This window comes from Canis lupus, chromosome 33 (assembly GCF_003254725.2).
Source record: "Canis lupus dingo isolate Sandy chromosome 33, ASM325472v2, whole genome shotgun sequence".
Lineage (NCBI taxonomy): Eukaryota > Metazoa > Chordata > Mammalia > Carnivora > Canidae > Canis > Canis lupus.
The window spans coordinates 29,391,717-29,405,530 of record NC_064275.1 but is presented as its reverse complement, the minus strand read 5'-3'; the positions used below and the strand labels follow the sequence as shown (position 1 = coordinate 29,405,530).

The 13,814-nt window shown below is 52.9% G+C and overlaps 1 protein-coding gene across 1 annotated transcript in view; it reads left to right on the top strand.

Annotated features, from left to right (window-relative positions):
- The first annotated feature begins 8,650 nt into the window (after positions 1–8,650).
- Positions 8,651–13,814, top strand: part of TNK2 (tyrosine kinase non receptor 2) — a 42,545-nt gene continuing 37,381 nt past the window's right edge. The window contains exon 1 of the mRNA XM_049105281.1: positions 8,651–8,891. The gene's annotated coding sequence lies outside the window, so the exon portion shown is untranslated. The remainder of the gene's footprint in view (positions 8,892–13,814) is intronic.

The window sequence follows — 13,814 nt, the reverse complement described above, 5'->3', positions numbered from 1 at the left end:
TCATTTATATGCTGCCTATAAGAAACTTTTTTTAAAGATTTTATTCATGAGAGACACAGAGGTAGAAACCTAGAGGGAGAAGCAGGCTCCGGCGGGGAGCCTGATGTGGGACTTGATCCCAGGTCCGTGGGATCATGACCTGAGCTGAAGGCAGAGGCTCAACGGCTGAGCCACCCAGGTGACCCCTATAAGAAACTTTACAGACACAGATGAGTCTAAAGTCAAAGATGGAAAAAAATAGAACATGCAAATTAGCATTAGACTGGAGTGGCTATATTACATCCCAGAAAAAACAAACTTCAAGGGGCAGCCCGGGTGGCTCAGTGTTTTAGCGCTGCCTCCAGCCCAGGGCCTGATCCTAGGGACCCGGGATCGAGTCCCACGTCGGGCTCCCTGCGTGGAGCCTGCCTCTCCCTCTGCCTCTGTCTCTCATGAATAAATAAAATCTTAAAAAACAGACTTCAATACAAAGATTATTGCCATAGGTAAAACTTAGGAACATTTCATATTGATAAAACGGACAGTTCATCAGGAAGATAGTATGAATATGTGCCTAACAGCCTTAAAATACATGAATAAAAAGTGTAAGAATTGAAGGAAGAAACTGACAATTTTGCTATAGATTAAAAAAATTTTTTTAAATAGCCTCCACACCCAATGTGGGGGTTGAATTCATGTCCTTAAGATCGAGTCACATGCTGTACTGACTGAGCCAGTTAGCACCCTGCTATAGTAGGTTTTTTTTTTTTTTTTTTTTTAAGATTTTATTTATTCATGAGAGACAGAGAAGCAAAGACACAGGCAGAGGGAGAAGCAGGCTCCATGCAGGGAGCCGGATGTGGGACTCGATCCCGGGTCCCCAGGATCATGCCCTGGGCTGAAGGCAGGCACAAAGCCGCTTAGCCACCCTGGGATTCCCTATAGTAGACTTTTAACACCCACTTAGCAGTCAACAGAATTATTAGACAAATCAAGACAAAAGATTTAGACCACTTTATCAGCCACCTCAATCTACATTTATGGAACACTACCTCCAACAACTGCAAGATATTTTTTTTTCATGTATGCATGATAGAACATAGTCTGGGCTGTAAAGCAAGTGTTAATGAAGGTTTTAAAATTATACACTTGTATTCTCTGACCACAGTGGAGTGAAAAATCAGTCACAAGATATCCAGGAAACCCCAGAACATCATGAAATCAAGTTACGTATTTGTAAGTACTTTATGGGTCAAAGATAAAATCACGAGAGGAATTAGGCAAATTTGAATTTAATGATCATATAAAATTTGTGGATGCGGGTAAAACAGTGCTTAAAGATGCACTGCTTAATGCAGTAGCCACTAGGCATGTGATTAAATTTAGAGTTAAAAGTTCCAATTCTTCAGACTGGGCACATTTCAAGTGCCCAGTAGGCACATATGGCTAGCGGCCACTGTAGTGGACAGCAAAAATAGAATATTTACATCACTGTAGAAAGTCCTATTAGTCATGGCTTAGAGAGAAATGTAGAGTTAAATATTAGAAAAGAAGCATCTAAAATCAATGACCTCAGTTTTCACGTTAACAAGTTAGAGAAAGAAAAAGGATGCCCAAATGAAAGGGAAAAAAAGGAAATATAATAGCAAAAATCAATAAAGTAGAAATCAGACAATAGGTAACAAAGCCAAAAATCTGATTTTTTGGAATGAGAAGTACAACCAAAAAGCCCCTAGACTGATCAAGAAAAATGTATGAAACAATCACCAACATCAGGAATGAAAAAGAAATTATCGCAAGTCCTATGGACATTAAAGGAGAATAAAGGTATACCATGAACAACTTTATGCCCACAAATTAGACCACTTACACAAAGTTGACAAATTTATTTACAATTCCGCTTTCCAAAACTAACACAAAAATCAGGAAGTTTGAATGACTATACCAAAGAAACGTATCAGAACTTTCCAAAAACAAAATTACTCTGTTTCACTGGTAAATTCTACCAAACATTCAAGGAAGGAATACCACGGATCTTAAAACTTTTTCAGAAAACAGGAAGGGGGATCCCTGGGTGGCGCAGCGGTTTGGCGCCTGCCTTTGGCCCAGGGCGCGGTCCTGGAGACCCGGGATCGAATCCCACGTCGGGCTCCCGGTGCATGGAGCCTGCTTCTCCCTCTGCCTGTGTCTCTGCCTCTCTCTCTCTCTCACTGTGTGCCTATCATAAATAAATAAAAGTTTAAAAAAAAAATTTAAAAAAAAAAAAAAAAAGAAAACAGGAAGGAAACTGTTGAGGCTAATACAATGTACCAAAGCCTAATAGACATTACAAAAACTATAGACCAATAGTTACAAGACAATATAATGAATATAGATGCAAAAATCCTCAACAATGCTAGCAAATCAAAAACAACAATGTATAAAAAAATAACCCAAGTAAGATTTATTCCAAGAATGTAGGGTTAATAAAATCAGTGTATAGGGCAGCCAGGGTGGCTCAGCAGTTTAGCACCACCTTCAGCCCAGGGCCTGATCCTGGAGACCCCGGATAGAGTCCCAGGTCGGGCTCCCTGGGTGGGGCCTGCTTCTCCCTCTGCCTGTGTCTCTGCCTCTCTCTCTCTCTCTCTCTCTCTGTCTCTCTCTGTCTCATGAATAATTAAAATCTTAAAAAAAAAGTCAGTGTACCCAGCAAGATCCTGTCTATATACATGAAAATCACCTGCTGTGATTTGCAGACTACTTAGGAGGAACTGGGGAGCAATGAAAAGTTCTTGAGTAAGGGAGTAACGTGATTAACAGGTGTTTGAGAAAAATGAACAAAGAATTAACAGGGAGGCAAAGAGACTGAAGTGGGTAAGGTCGTGAAAGGACATTTAGGGTAAAACGCCATTCAAGGGGATCCAGCTATCACAGTATCATCGCGTCCAGTTCTCGCAGTCTCCCAGGAAGGGGGCTAGAGGCCCGCCCCATGAAAGGGTTTGTTCCGCCCCACAGGGAAGTGAATGCAGAGTTCCATACGCAGCATTTCAAAGTTGCTGGTCATAAATGAAGAAATGGTGTGGGGAAGGTGGCCTTGGGCTCAGGTCCTCGTAAGGGCACTGATGGGGCGATGAGCGGAAGCTAGGAGAGGAGGCAGGAGGGTGGGCCCCTGCAGGGGTTGGGGTCTGCAGAGGGTGCTGGGGGACCAAAGACCCGGGGCTGCCCTCTGGGCATGCAGGAGGAGCCCGGGGAGTAAGGGACGGAGCTGGACTCCTTGCCACTTCCTCAGATGGGCCGGCTGAGTCCCAGTGTCTGGGAGCCAGAGAGCACCCCTGGGTGCTCCCGAGGCTCCAGGCACTGAGGCAGGAGGCTCTACCGCAGGCCTCGCCACTCCAACGCGTGTGACGCGTGTGCGTGAGTGCACACGAGCTTGCCAAGCTGGGGCTGTCTCAGGGGCTTCTAGGGCCTTCTCCGGGATGGCCATCGTCGGCGCAGGGAGGGGCAGAAAGGAACAGGCGACAAAGGACTGTGCTGGGTCTATACTACCAGTGGGGAGAGGTTTTATTTTTATGTTTAAAAGATTTTATTTATTTGCTCCTGAGACACATGGAGAGGACGAGCCAGGCAGAGGGAGGAGCAGGCTCCTGCGGGAGGAGCAATGAGGGACTGACCGTGACCCCGGGGTCATGCCCTGGGCCGGGCGAGCCCGCAGGGGCCCCCAAGGGAAGGAGAGCACCTGGAGGGGGTAAGACCTTGCCGCTAAGGGGAGCCCGGGGTTAGTGCGGCCAATCCCTGGGAAGCCCGGCCGCAGATTCCCGTGCGCCCCTGCTTCCCTGAGGCCTGGGAGCCACGCTGCCGGGGGCCATATGCGTGGGGTGCTCTCAGCCCCGGGGGCCCCCTGGAAATGACCCCCGCCGCCTCCCCTGTACCAGCCGGCCCCTTTGGACTAACAGATGTTAAACTGGACCGTTTGCTCGGATGCCAGACGGGGACCCCCCAGCTCCCTCCCCGCTCCCCTTCACTGGGGCTGTTCCAGGCCCTGGGGCTGCACAGGGGACCTGGCCCCTGCCATCCCCGCTTGCCTGCGGGGGTCACCTGGGGAGCTGTGTGAGCCTCACCCAGGATCCTAATGCAGTGATTCCCGGTGGCGGGGGTGGGTGGGGGGGAGCCTGGGTATCAGAGTTTTATTTTTGTTTTTTATTTTAAGTAGGCTCCACACCCAGTGTGGGGCTAGAATTCTTGACCCTGTGATCAAGAGTCACATGCTCAGTGCTGCAGCCAGCCAGGCGCCCCTGGGCATCAGTGTTTTGAAAAGCTTCTCAGGCGCCCCAGTGGTTCAGGGGTGGAGCACCTGCCTCGGGCCCAAGGCAGGATCCCATTCCCTGGGAGTCCCATGATGCTCGCTCCCCGCAGGGAGCCTGCTTCTCCCTCTGCCCGTGTCTCTGCCTCTCTCTCTCTCTCTCATGAATAAATAAATAAAATCTTTAAAAAAAAATAAATAAAAGCTTTTCATGTGATTTCTGTGTGCGGCATTATGAACAATCTGAGTCCAAAGCCTTGCTATTCAAAATGTAGAAGACCCAGGTAGGGGGAAGCTGAGCATAGAAACTGTAGAAGTTGGGACGCCTGGGTGGCTCAGCGGTTGAGATCTGCCTTCGGCCCAGGGCATGATCCTGGGGTCTCGGGATTGAGTCATCGATCGGGCTCCCTGCATGGAGCCTGCTTCTCCCTCTGCCTGTGTCTCTGTCTCTCATGAATAAAAAAAATAAAAATCTTAAAATAATATTGCTCTATTTAAAGAACAAAAACCCTTCAGCGCACTCAGCGTTATCCACCACTCTTGGCTGAGCACCTGTTTGCAGGTATGGGCCAGGTGGCCCTCAGCACCCCACAGTTGCTTCCTTGCCCTCCCATATACCCCGCAGTGCAGCCATCTCACGTGGAGATTCTTTTTTTTAATGGCATCCATTGGGCCAGGTCACCAGACTGGGGCTTTTTTTTTTTTTTTAAGATTTTATTTATTTATTCATGAGAGACAGAGAGAGAGAGAGAGAGAGGAAAAGACACAGGCAGAGGGAGAAGCAGGCTCCATGCAGGGAGCCTAACATGCAACTCGATCCCAGGTCTCCAGGATCAGGCCCTGGGCCTAAGGCAGGCGCTAAACCGCTGCGCCACCCGGGCTACCCACAGTGGAGATTCTTAAGGGCACCCACCAGCCTCCCTCAAGCAGCTTGGTCCGCCTCCACTTAGAACTAGACCTGGCAAGGCCTGCTCCCTGCAGTCAGTCTGCTGTGGGCAACTCTCCTCAAGTTCCAGATCTGGGAAGAGACTGGTACAGGCACGTTAGCGGGTTGGGGCCTATCCCCACGGCACCTGCTGGAGCTCCTGGGCTTTATGCTCAGGCCTGTGTCTCATTTCCTCCCCCGTGCTGGCAGCTCCCTAGGGGCAGAGCAGCCTCACTCGGGGGCTCCAGGTTACCCGTACTGGATTCGAAGGGCAATGCAGAGGAGGAGACAGACGGCCTTAGAGACCTCTCAGCACAGCCCCCGGTGCTCAGAGCGCTGGTGGAGACAGGTCTAGGAGGTGGGGCAGGCTGGGGGAAAGGAGCAGACCTCTTTTCTGTGAAACTAAAGCTCCAGATAACCTTGCACTAGGGATGTAATAGGCATGGCTCTGGCTCTTGTGGGCGCCTGGACGGGAGGCAGAGGAATCAGAGTTGGCCTCCCTAAGAAAAACACCTGGCGGGACCAACCAGGATGCAAGTGCTTTGACCTCTTGCTTTGTTTGATTTGGAGCTGGATTTACAGGCAGAAAGCTTGCTCCAAATCAGTTGTTTGCATCTCTTGACCCCCCAAATCTAGTCAGACCCGATGCATCCCAAGGTGAGGCTCCTGGGTTTGGCATTGCTTTCCTGTGTGTTCATGGTTCAGAGGAGACGTTGGAGTCAAAAACTGGATCTGAATCCTGGCTTTAATACCACCAGCTGTATGACCCTGAGCAAGTTACTTAACAATGTCAAGTCCATCTTTAAAATGAGGATGGTGGGATCCCTGGGTGGTGCAGCGGTTTGGCGCCTGCCTTTGGCCCAGGGCGTGATCCTGGAGACCCGGGATCGAATCCCACGTCGGGCTCCCGGTGCGTGGAGCCTGCTTCTTCCTCTGCCTGTGTCTCTGCCTCTCTCTCTCTCTCTCTCTGTGTGACTATCATAAATAAATAAAAATTTAAAAATAAATAAATAAAATGAGGATGGTGATGTGTACCTCATTCGATTGTGGTGGCAGTTAGATGAGAATACATGCCAAGCAGGCTCTTACCCACAGGAAACCTTAGCAATGGGCCTCACTGAGGGAGTGTCAAGGAGCTTGGGAGGGGACTCTCTGGGATGCCCTCCTGCCGGCTTTCTCCCCTGAAAGCAGGCAACAGGGGGAAGGAGGCTGTACCCAGAGGTGGAGTCTGTCCTGGCCGCCCTGGACCCTCTGTTGGGCCAGGCAGGGCATGTTCACCCCCTGCTTGGTGGCTCCCGCTTCCTGACTAAGGAAAGCTGCTCCACATACTATTATCAAATAATTCAGTGGAGGGGCACTTGGGGGGCTTAGTCGGTTAACTGTCCAACCCTTGATTTCAGCTCAGGTCAGGATCTCGGCATCATGCGATTGAGCCTTGCCTTGGGCTGTGCGCTCAGCGGGGAGTGGGCTTGAGATTCTCTCCCTCTCCCTTCGCCCCTCCCTCTGCGCATGCTCTACTCTGTCTCAAAAATAAATAAATAAATCTTAAAAAAAAAAAAGCGATTTAGTGGAAAGTGGCCCTGCCTACCTCACAGGGCAAGACACCATGACCCAAATCCACCAGTCCCGACCCCCACAGGTGCCTGGAACCCATTCTCTTTTCACTGCCCTACTGCCTTCTGGCCAGGGCCCTTGGGCCCAATGCTGGACAGCAGGGGTGCTCTAAGCGCCATCCTTACACAGTTCTTTGATGTCCTATCCTTGGGACAGTTCTCTCTGGACTTGTTTTATTATTGTGCCCATTATATGGATGAGGTAGTCGGTAACAGGGTTCTAGGCGCCGTGGCTAAGGCTGCCTTCAACTAGCTAGGATCTGGTCTGAGGGCTGTGGAGTCCCTGGGAGCTCTGAATTCTCTCCTTCCTTGTGGGTGCAGGGAGGAGAGCACCCAAGAGGGAGGAAGGGACGTTTTTCCACCTGCGTTCCCAGAAGGAAGTGTCAGCGGCCTAAAACCACCTGTCCCGGGCTGAAATGTCCTCCTTTGATCCCAGGGAAAGGATGGAGGTGTCCCAGGTTTCCAGGCCTTGGGGGGGGGGGGTGGTTCTCGCAGAGAGATTGAGGACTTGAGTCCCTGTCTGCAAACAAACACTCCCCTGACTGTGGCCCTGGAGACTTTCCAATCAACCTCTCCGTTTCAGAAACACAGCAGCTGAGACCAGCTGGAAGGGGCTCTTTACAGTGTCCCATGGGAGGTCAGCGCGGTGGAGCTGCTGCTGCTGCTGCTGCTGAGAGTTGGAGACTCCTGTTTCAGTGCTCCTTCACGGAGCCGGGGCGAGGGCACGGCCTCAGGGTGACCCCCCTGCCGTCGGCTCCATCTCTCCTCTCAAGGTGGGCCTGGGGTGGGGAGCCCCCCAGTGAAGCAGGGGGGTGGGTGGCGGCCCCCCGCCCTCCCCTCCACCCGCGAGAGGCGAGGGGAGGAGCCAGCGAGGCCCGGCCCCCCAAGGGGCGGGGCCAGCCGCGGGCCACGCCCCCCGGACGGCGCAGGCGCAGGCGCAGGCGGGCTCCGGGAACTCGGGCGGGCGCGCGGGGCCGCTGCACCTGCGGGGCGCGGGGCGCGGGGCGCGGGGCGCGGCGGGGGCGGAGGAGCGGGGGCGCCGGCCCGCGGCGGCCTCGGCGGCCTCGGCGGGGCTGGGCGGGGAGGGGCGGGGCGGGGCTGGGCGGGGGGCGGCGGGGGCGGCACCATCTGGAGGGGCGGGACCGCGCGGCCTCTCGGGGGCAGGCGAGCGCGCGGGGCGGCGCAGGAGGAGCGCGGCGGGCTGAGCCCCGCGCTGCCGGAGCAGCGGCCGCAGCGGGTCGGGCGCCTGAGCTGGGGCCCGCAGCAGCTCCGCGGGCTGCGGCTCGGCGTGGAGGAGCAGGGGGGCGCGGGGCCGGCCGTGCAGGAGGAGGGCGGGGTGGGCCCGGGGGTGCAGGAGCGGGGCGGCCGCGGCCGCGAGCCCAGCCCGGGGGGCGGGTGGGGCCCGTCGGACGGCGCGGGCTGCGGGCGCCCGGCGCGGTGGGCCGGCTCGGCGGGCTGGCCGGTGGCGCAGGAGGAGGGGCTGGGGCCCCGCGGGCAGCACCAGGAGGAGGGCGGGGGCAGCCCCGCAGTGCAGGAGCGCGGGGAGGCCCGCGCCGGGGTGCAGGAGCAGGGGGAGGGCGGCCGCCGGCGTTCGCAGCAGCCCGGGCCGCTCGCCGAGCTCGGAGACCGCCCGTGGGCGCGCGCGGAGGGGCCCGAAAGTTCCGCGGAGCGCGGGGCGCCGTCCTGGGAGCGCTGCCGCGTGGGGCTCGAGGTCGCGGGCAGGGCCCGGCCCGTGGGGCCCCGGGGGCCCGAGGGGGAGGGGCGCCTGGGGGTGCAGGAAGCAAACTGGCTGCCCGGGGTGCAGGAGGGGCAGGCGGTGCGCGCCGTGCAGGAGACGCACCTGGGGGCGGAGGAGGGGGCCCGGCGCGGAGGGGGCCCCCCTGAGGGGCTCAGGCCGCGGAGGCGCCGGCGGAGGCGGAGGTGGTGACGCCCAGGCCGGCTGCCCCGCGCGGAGGCGCTCCCAGGGCCGCGGCGGGCGCGCGATGTAGGGGCGCGGGGGTCGGAGCGCGGGAGCCGCCGCCCGGGATCGTCGGCGGCCGCCGCGGCCCGGACCCCAGCGAAGCTGCGTCTGCAGGGAGGCGGCCCAGGGCAGCAGGTAAGGAGAGCCCGTGGCCCTCGGCGCGAGACGCGGGGTGTGCGGAAGCGGGGGCTGCAGCTGTTGCGGGAGAGGGCGGCCCGCGCTCCGGTTTGCACCTGGCGAGGGAGGGAGGGAGGGACGGAGGGAGCGAGCGGTTTCCAACGGCCAGACAGGACCCCTCCCCCGACAGCGGGCAGTGCCCACCGGAGTGATGGGGCATTTCCTGGAGTCTAGACTGGAGTTGAGACTTGCTGGGTGGCTGCCGGGCCTGGGCGGGAGGCCGCAGAGGAGGCAGTGCCCCCCCCCCCCCCCCCCCGCCCCTGTCGGTGGGGCGCCTCCAGGCCCGGGCTGGGCGGGTGCAACCAGCACAGGTCTCCTCAGGTCTTCAAAACACACTCCGTAAAAGGGAAGGGGCTAGCAGCCCTATTAGCCACGTGACCCGGGGTGACAGGAGGGTGGCGGCTGGTGACCTGAGCACTTGAGCCTGACCTCCAGTCACACCTCTGGTCCCAGCTGCTTAATAGCCCAGGGTCCAGGGCCAAGGGTGAGGAGGGGCAGAGGGCAGAAGTACTGGTGACGCCTCCCGCTGCTGCGGCTCTCAGGGCCCCCACCCCGAAAGTGGCGGCTGAGCATGGGGTGTCTGTGCTGCTGAGCTCTGGGCATCCTGCGTGGCCCGGAGGAGGTGGGCCCACGGCTGGGCAGTGCCGTGGCTTCTGTGCCAGTGCGGGCCAGCCCCAGCCCAGCCTAGAGGTGGGGGGTGCAGGGCTGGGGACGACCTGGCTTCTTGCTGACTCCCCCGAGGCCTGGGCGCCAGGCCTGCTCGTGCTTGGCCCGGAGGGCTTGCTTGGCCCGGTCACCCCATCCTCCTAGGGGCGCTCAGCCCTTCCCTGGCACCGGGCGGGTGCCCGCCTCAGCCTCCGCTGGGTCCTGTCTTTGACTCAGCTGCAGGAGTGGTCCCTGAGTCCCTGGCCCCCGGACCCCTGTCTGAGCCTGTGTCGTGGAAATAGCCCCCTCCTGTCGGGAGCCCTAGGCCCTCAGCTGCTGGGCTGTGCTGGAGGAGCCGGTTAGTCCGCTCCTTCATGCAAACCCCAGACCGACTGTCAGCGTCGTCCCACGCCTGCCTGTCACACTGCCACCCCAAACACTCCTGCCGGAAGTTCAGCTGCTGTGTCCGCGATGCCTGGCTCCTCTGGGACGGCCAGACAGGTTCTGGCTCTCTGGCTCCAGCCGAGAGAGTGGCCTGTTCTAAACCCGCGGCGTACATCTTGATCCTATTGCAGATCAGCTTTTTTGAATTTGTGGTGGAGGAAGAGAAGCAAAGATCCGGGTTTAAACCACTTGCTAGCGTGTAACCTCCTGGGGCAAGAGAATGACTCTGGGCTTCAGTTTCTGTGCAGTGACTCCTGGTCTTTCCTGCGGTGCCCTGAGTGCAGAGGGCTCAGATCCCTTGGGGCATCTGGTGGCCGCACACGTCAGGGAGGAGGTGTCCGTGCTCCCAGACCTTGCCCTCTGCTCCCCGAGTCCATGAGTATCCTCTGCCTTGTGCTTTATTCTGGAAAACGAAGTGTTTATTCTTTCTGTTTTTAATAACAGCTTTATTGAGGCGACATGCAGTGATTAGAAAATGTTTAATAAGTTTTAATCGATGTACATATCTGGGAAACCACCACCACAATCAACATAATGAATATACCTATTATCCCCCCACCCCCACCCCGAGTTTTTTGTGTCTTTCCTTTGCTGTCCCTTTTCCCCAGACAACAGACTGGTCTGCTTTCTGTCACTCTACATTAGTTCAGATTACCTGGAATTTTATGTAAATGGAATCAGACAGCGTGTGGCTCTTTTTCTGCCTTGCTTTTTTTCACTCAGCATAGTCATTTTGAGATTCATTCGTGTTATGTATTTCAACAGCTCATTCTTCTTTATTGCTGAGTAACATTCCATTATATGTATATACCGCAGTCGGTCCATTTTCCTGTTGATGGGTTGTTTTAAGTGTTTGGTTATTACAAAGAATTATTGCGAACAAAGGATTATTACTGTGAACCTATGTGTAAGTTTTTCTATGGACATGTTTAACTTCTCTTAGGTAAATCCTTAGGACTGGAATTGTGAGTCATGCAGTAGGGATACATTTAACTTTTAAAGAAATTGCCAGGCTGTTTTCCAAGGTGGTTGTACTGTTTTACCATACCTGCCAGTTGTGTATGAAAGTTCTAGTTCAGGGGGGCACCTGGGTGGCTCAGTTGGTTAAGCATCTGCCCTTGGCTCAGGTCATGATCGCGGGGTCCTGGGATTGGGTGCCCATTGGGCTCCCTGCTCAGAGGAGAACCTGCTTCTTTCTCTCCTTCTGCCACTCCTCCTCTTTGTGCTCCCTCACTCTCTCTCTCTGTCAAATAAATAAAATCTTTTTAAAAAAAGAAAGTAAGCTCTAGTTCAGGGGCGCCTGGGTGGCTCAGTTGGTTAAGCTCCGTCTGCCTTCAGGTCAGGTCATGATTCCAGAGTCGTGGGCTGGGACCCTGAGTCGGGCTCCCTGCTCCATAATGGCCTGCTTCTCCCTCTCCTTTTGCTGCTCCCCCTGCTTGTGCTGTCTCGCTCTCTTAAATAAATAAATAAATAAATAAATAAATAAATAAATAAATAAATAAATAAGTAAATAAATAAACTCTTTAAAAAAGTTCTAGTTCATCCACTCTGTAAACACTTGATATGATCAGTCTCTTTAATTTTATTTATTTTTAAAGATTTTATTTATTTATTCATGAGAGACAGAGAGAGGCAGAGACACAGGCAGGGGGAGAAGCAGGCTCCATGCAGGGAGCCCCTTCCCAGGACGCCGGGATCACGCCCTGAGCCAAAGGCAAATGCTCAACCGCTGATCCACCCAGGCGTCCCAACTCTGTACCTATTAAACAGTAGCTCTCCATTCCCCCTCCACCCCAGCCCTTGGAACCACACTCTATTTTGTCTTTATGAATTTGACTTTATGAATTCTAAATACCTCATAGGAATAGAATCATACAGTATTTGTCCTTTGGTGACTGGCTTTTTTCATTTACCATACATAATATATTCAAGTTTCATCCATGTTGTAGCATGTGTTAGAATTTCCTTCTTTTTTAGGCTAATAACCCGTTGTAAAACCCATTTTAGACTAATATACCACATTTTGTTTTCTGTTCATCTGGTGGTGGTTGCTTTTACCTTTTAGCTATTGTCAGTAATGCTGCTATAAAATGGTCTTTTTTTAAAATTTCAATCTCCTGTTGTTTGCTGTTAGTATATATATAAAAACAACTGATTTTTTTAAAAAGATTTTATTTATTCATTCATAGAGACAGAGAGAGAGGCAGAGACACAAGCAGAGGGAGAAGTAGGCTCCATGCAGGGAGCCCGATGTGGGAATCGATCCAGGGTCTCCAGGATCACGCCCTGGGCTGCAGGCGGCGCTAAACCGCTGCGCCACCGGGGCTGCCCAACACAACCGACTTTTGTATATTGACTTTGAATCCTACCACCTTCTAAATATATTCTAGTAGCTTTTTTGTAGTTTCCATTGGATTTTATACATAGACTGCCTTGTCATTTGCTATAAAGACAGTTTTACTTCTTCCTTCCTTTCTGATTTTTTTAAAAAGATTTTATTTATTTATTCATGAGAGACACAGAGGCAGAGTCATAGGCAGAGGGAGAAGCAGGCTCCCCAGAGGAAGCCGGATGCAGGAATAGACCCCAGGACTCTGGGATCATGACCTGAGCCAAAGACAGACACTCAACCACTGAGCCACCCAGGTCCCCCTTCCTTTCTGATCCTTATGCCTGATAATTCTTTCTTTTTCTTGTCTAATTGCACTGGCTATATCCTCTGGTATAAGATTGAATAGAAGATAAGATTACTTGTTCCTGATCTTCAGGGGAAAACATTTAGTCTTTCACCATTATGCGTGATGTTAGCTGTAGGTTTTTAATTAAAATTTTTTAAGGATTTTATTTATTCATGAGAGACACAGAGAGACAGGCAGAGACATGGCAGAGGGAGAAGCAGGCTCCCCGCGAGGAGCCTGATGTGGGACTCGATCCTGGAACTCCGGGATCACGGCCTGAGCCGAAGGCAGATGCTCAACCACTGAGCCACCCAGGCGTCCCTGTAGATTTTTCATATGTGATCTTTATCAGGTTGAAGCAGCTCCCTCTATTCCTATTTTGCTTTTGTAAAATTTTTTTTTTTTCTGTGATTCTAGGATTTTCTTTTACAAATTCCACTTTGTCATGATGTATTATTCTTTAAATGCATTGTTGGATTCTCTTTGCTAGAGAATTTAAGAATTTTGCACTTATTTTATTTTATTTTATTTAAATTCAATTAGTTAACATATAATGAATCATTAGTTTCAGGTGTAGAGTTCAGTAATTTATCAGTTGCATAAAACACCCAGTGCTCCTTATATCTTGCGCTCTCTTTAATGTCCACTCTCCCACCGCCTCTCCAGCAACTCCCAGTTTGTTTCCATAGTTAACAGTGCATCTATGTTTATGAGGACAGTTTTCTTATACTGTCTATAGGATTCATAATATACTTCTTTAACTTATAGTCTGCCTTCAAATATAAATACCTATCCTTTAATAATAATAGTAGTATAAATAGATAATGGTATAAAAACCTATATTTTTATTTCTCTTCACTGTTTTTGCTATTCTGGTCAAAAATTACTCTTATACATGTTGTAAACCTACACTATACTGATCTTTTTTTTGTTTACACAGTCAATTTATCTTTTGAAATAATCTAAATAGGGCAGCCTGGTGACTCAGCGGTTTAGCGCCGCCTTCAGCCCAGGGCCTGATCCTGGAGACCCGGGATCGTGTCCCACATTGGGCTCCCTACATGGAGCCTGCTTCTCCCTCTGCCTGTGTCTCTGCCTCTCTCTCTGTGCCTCT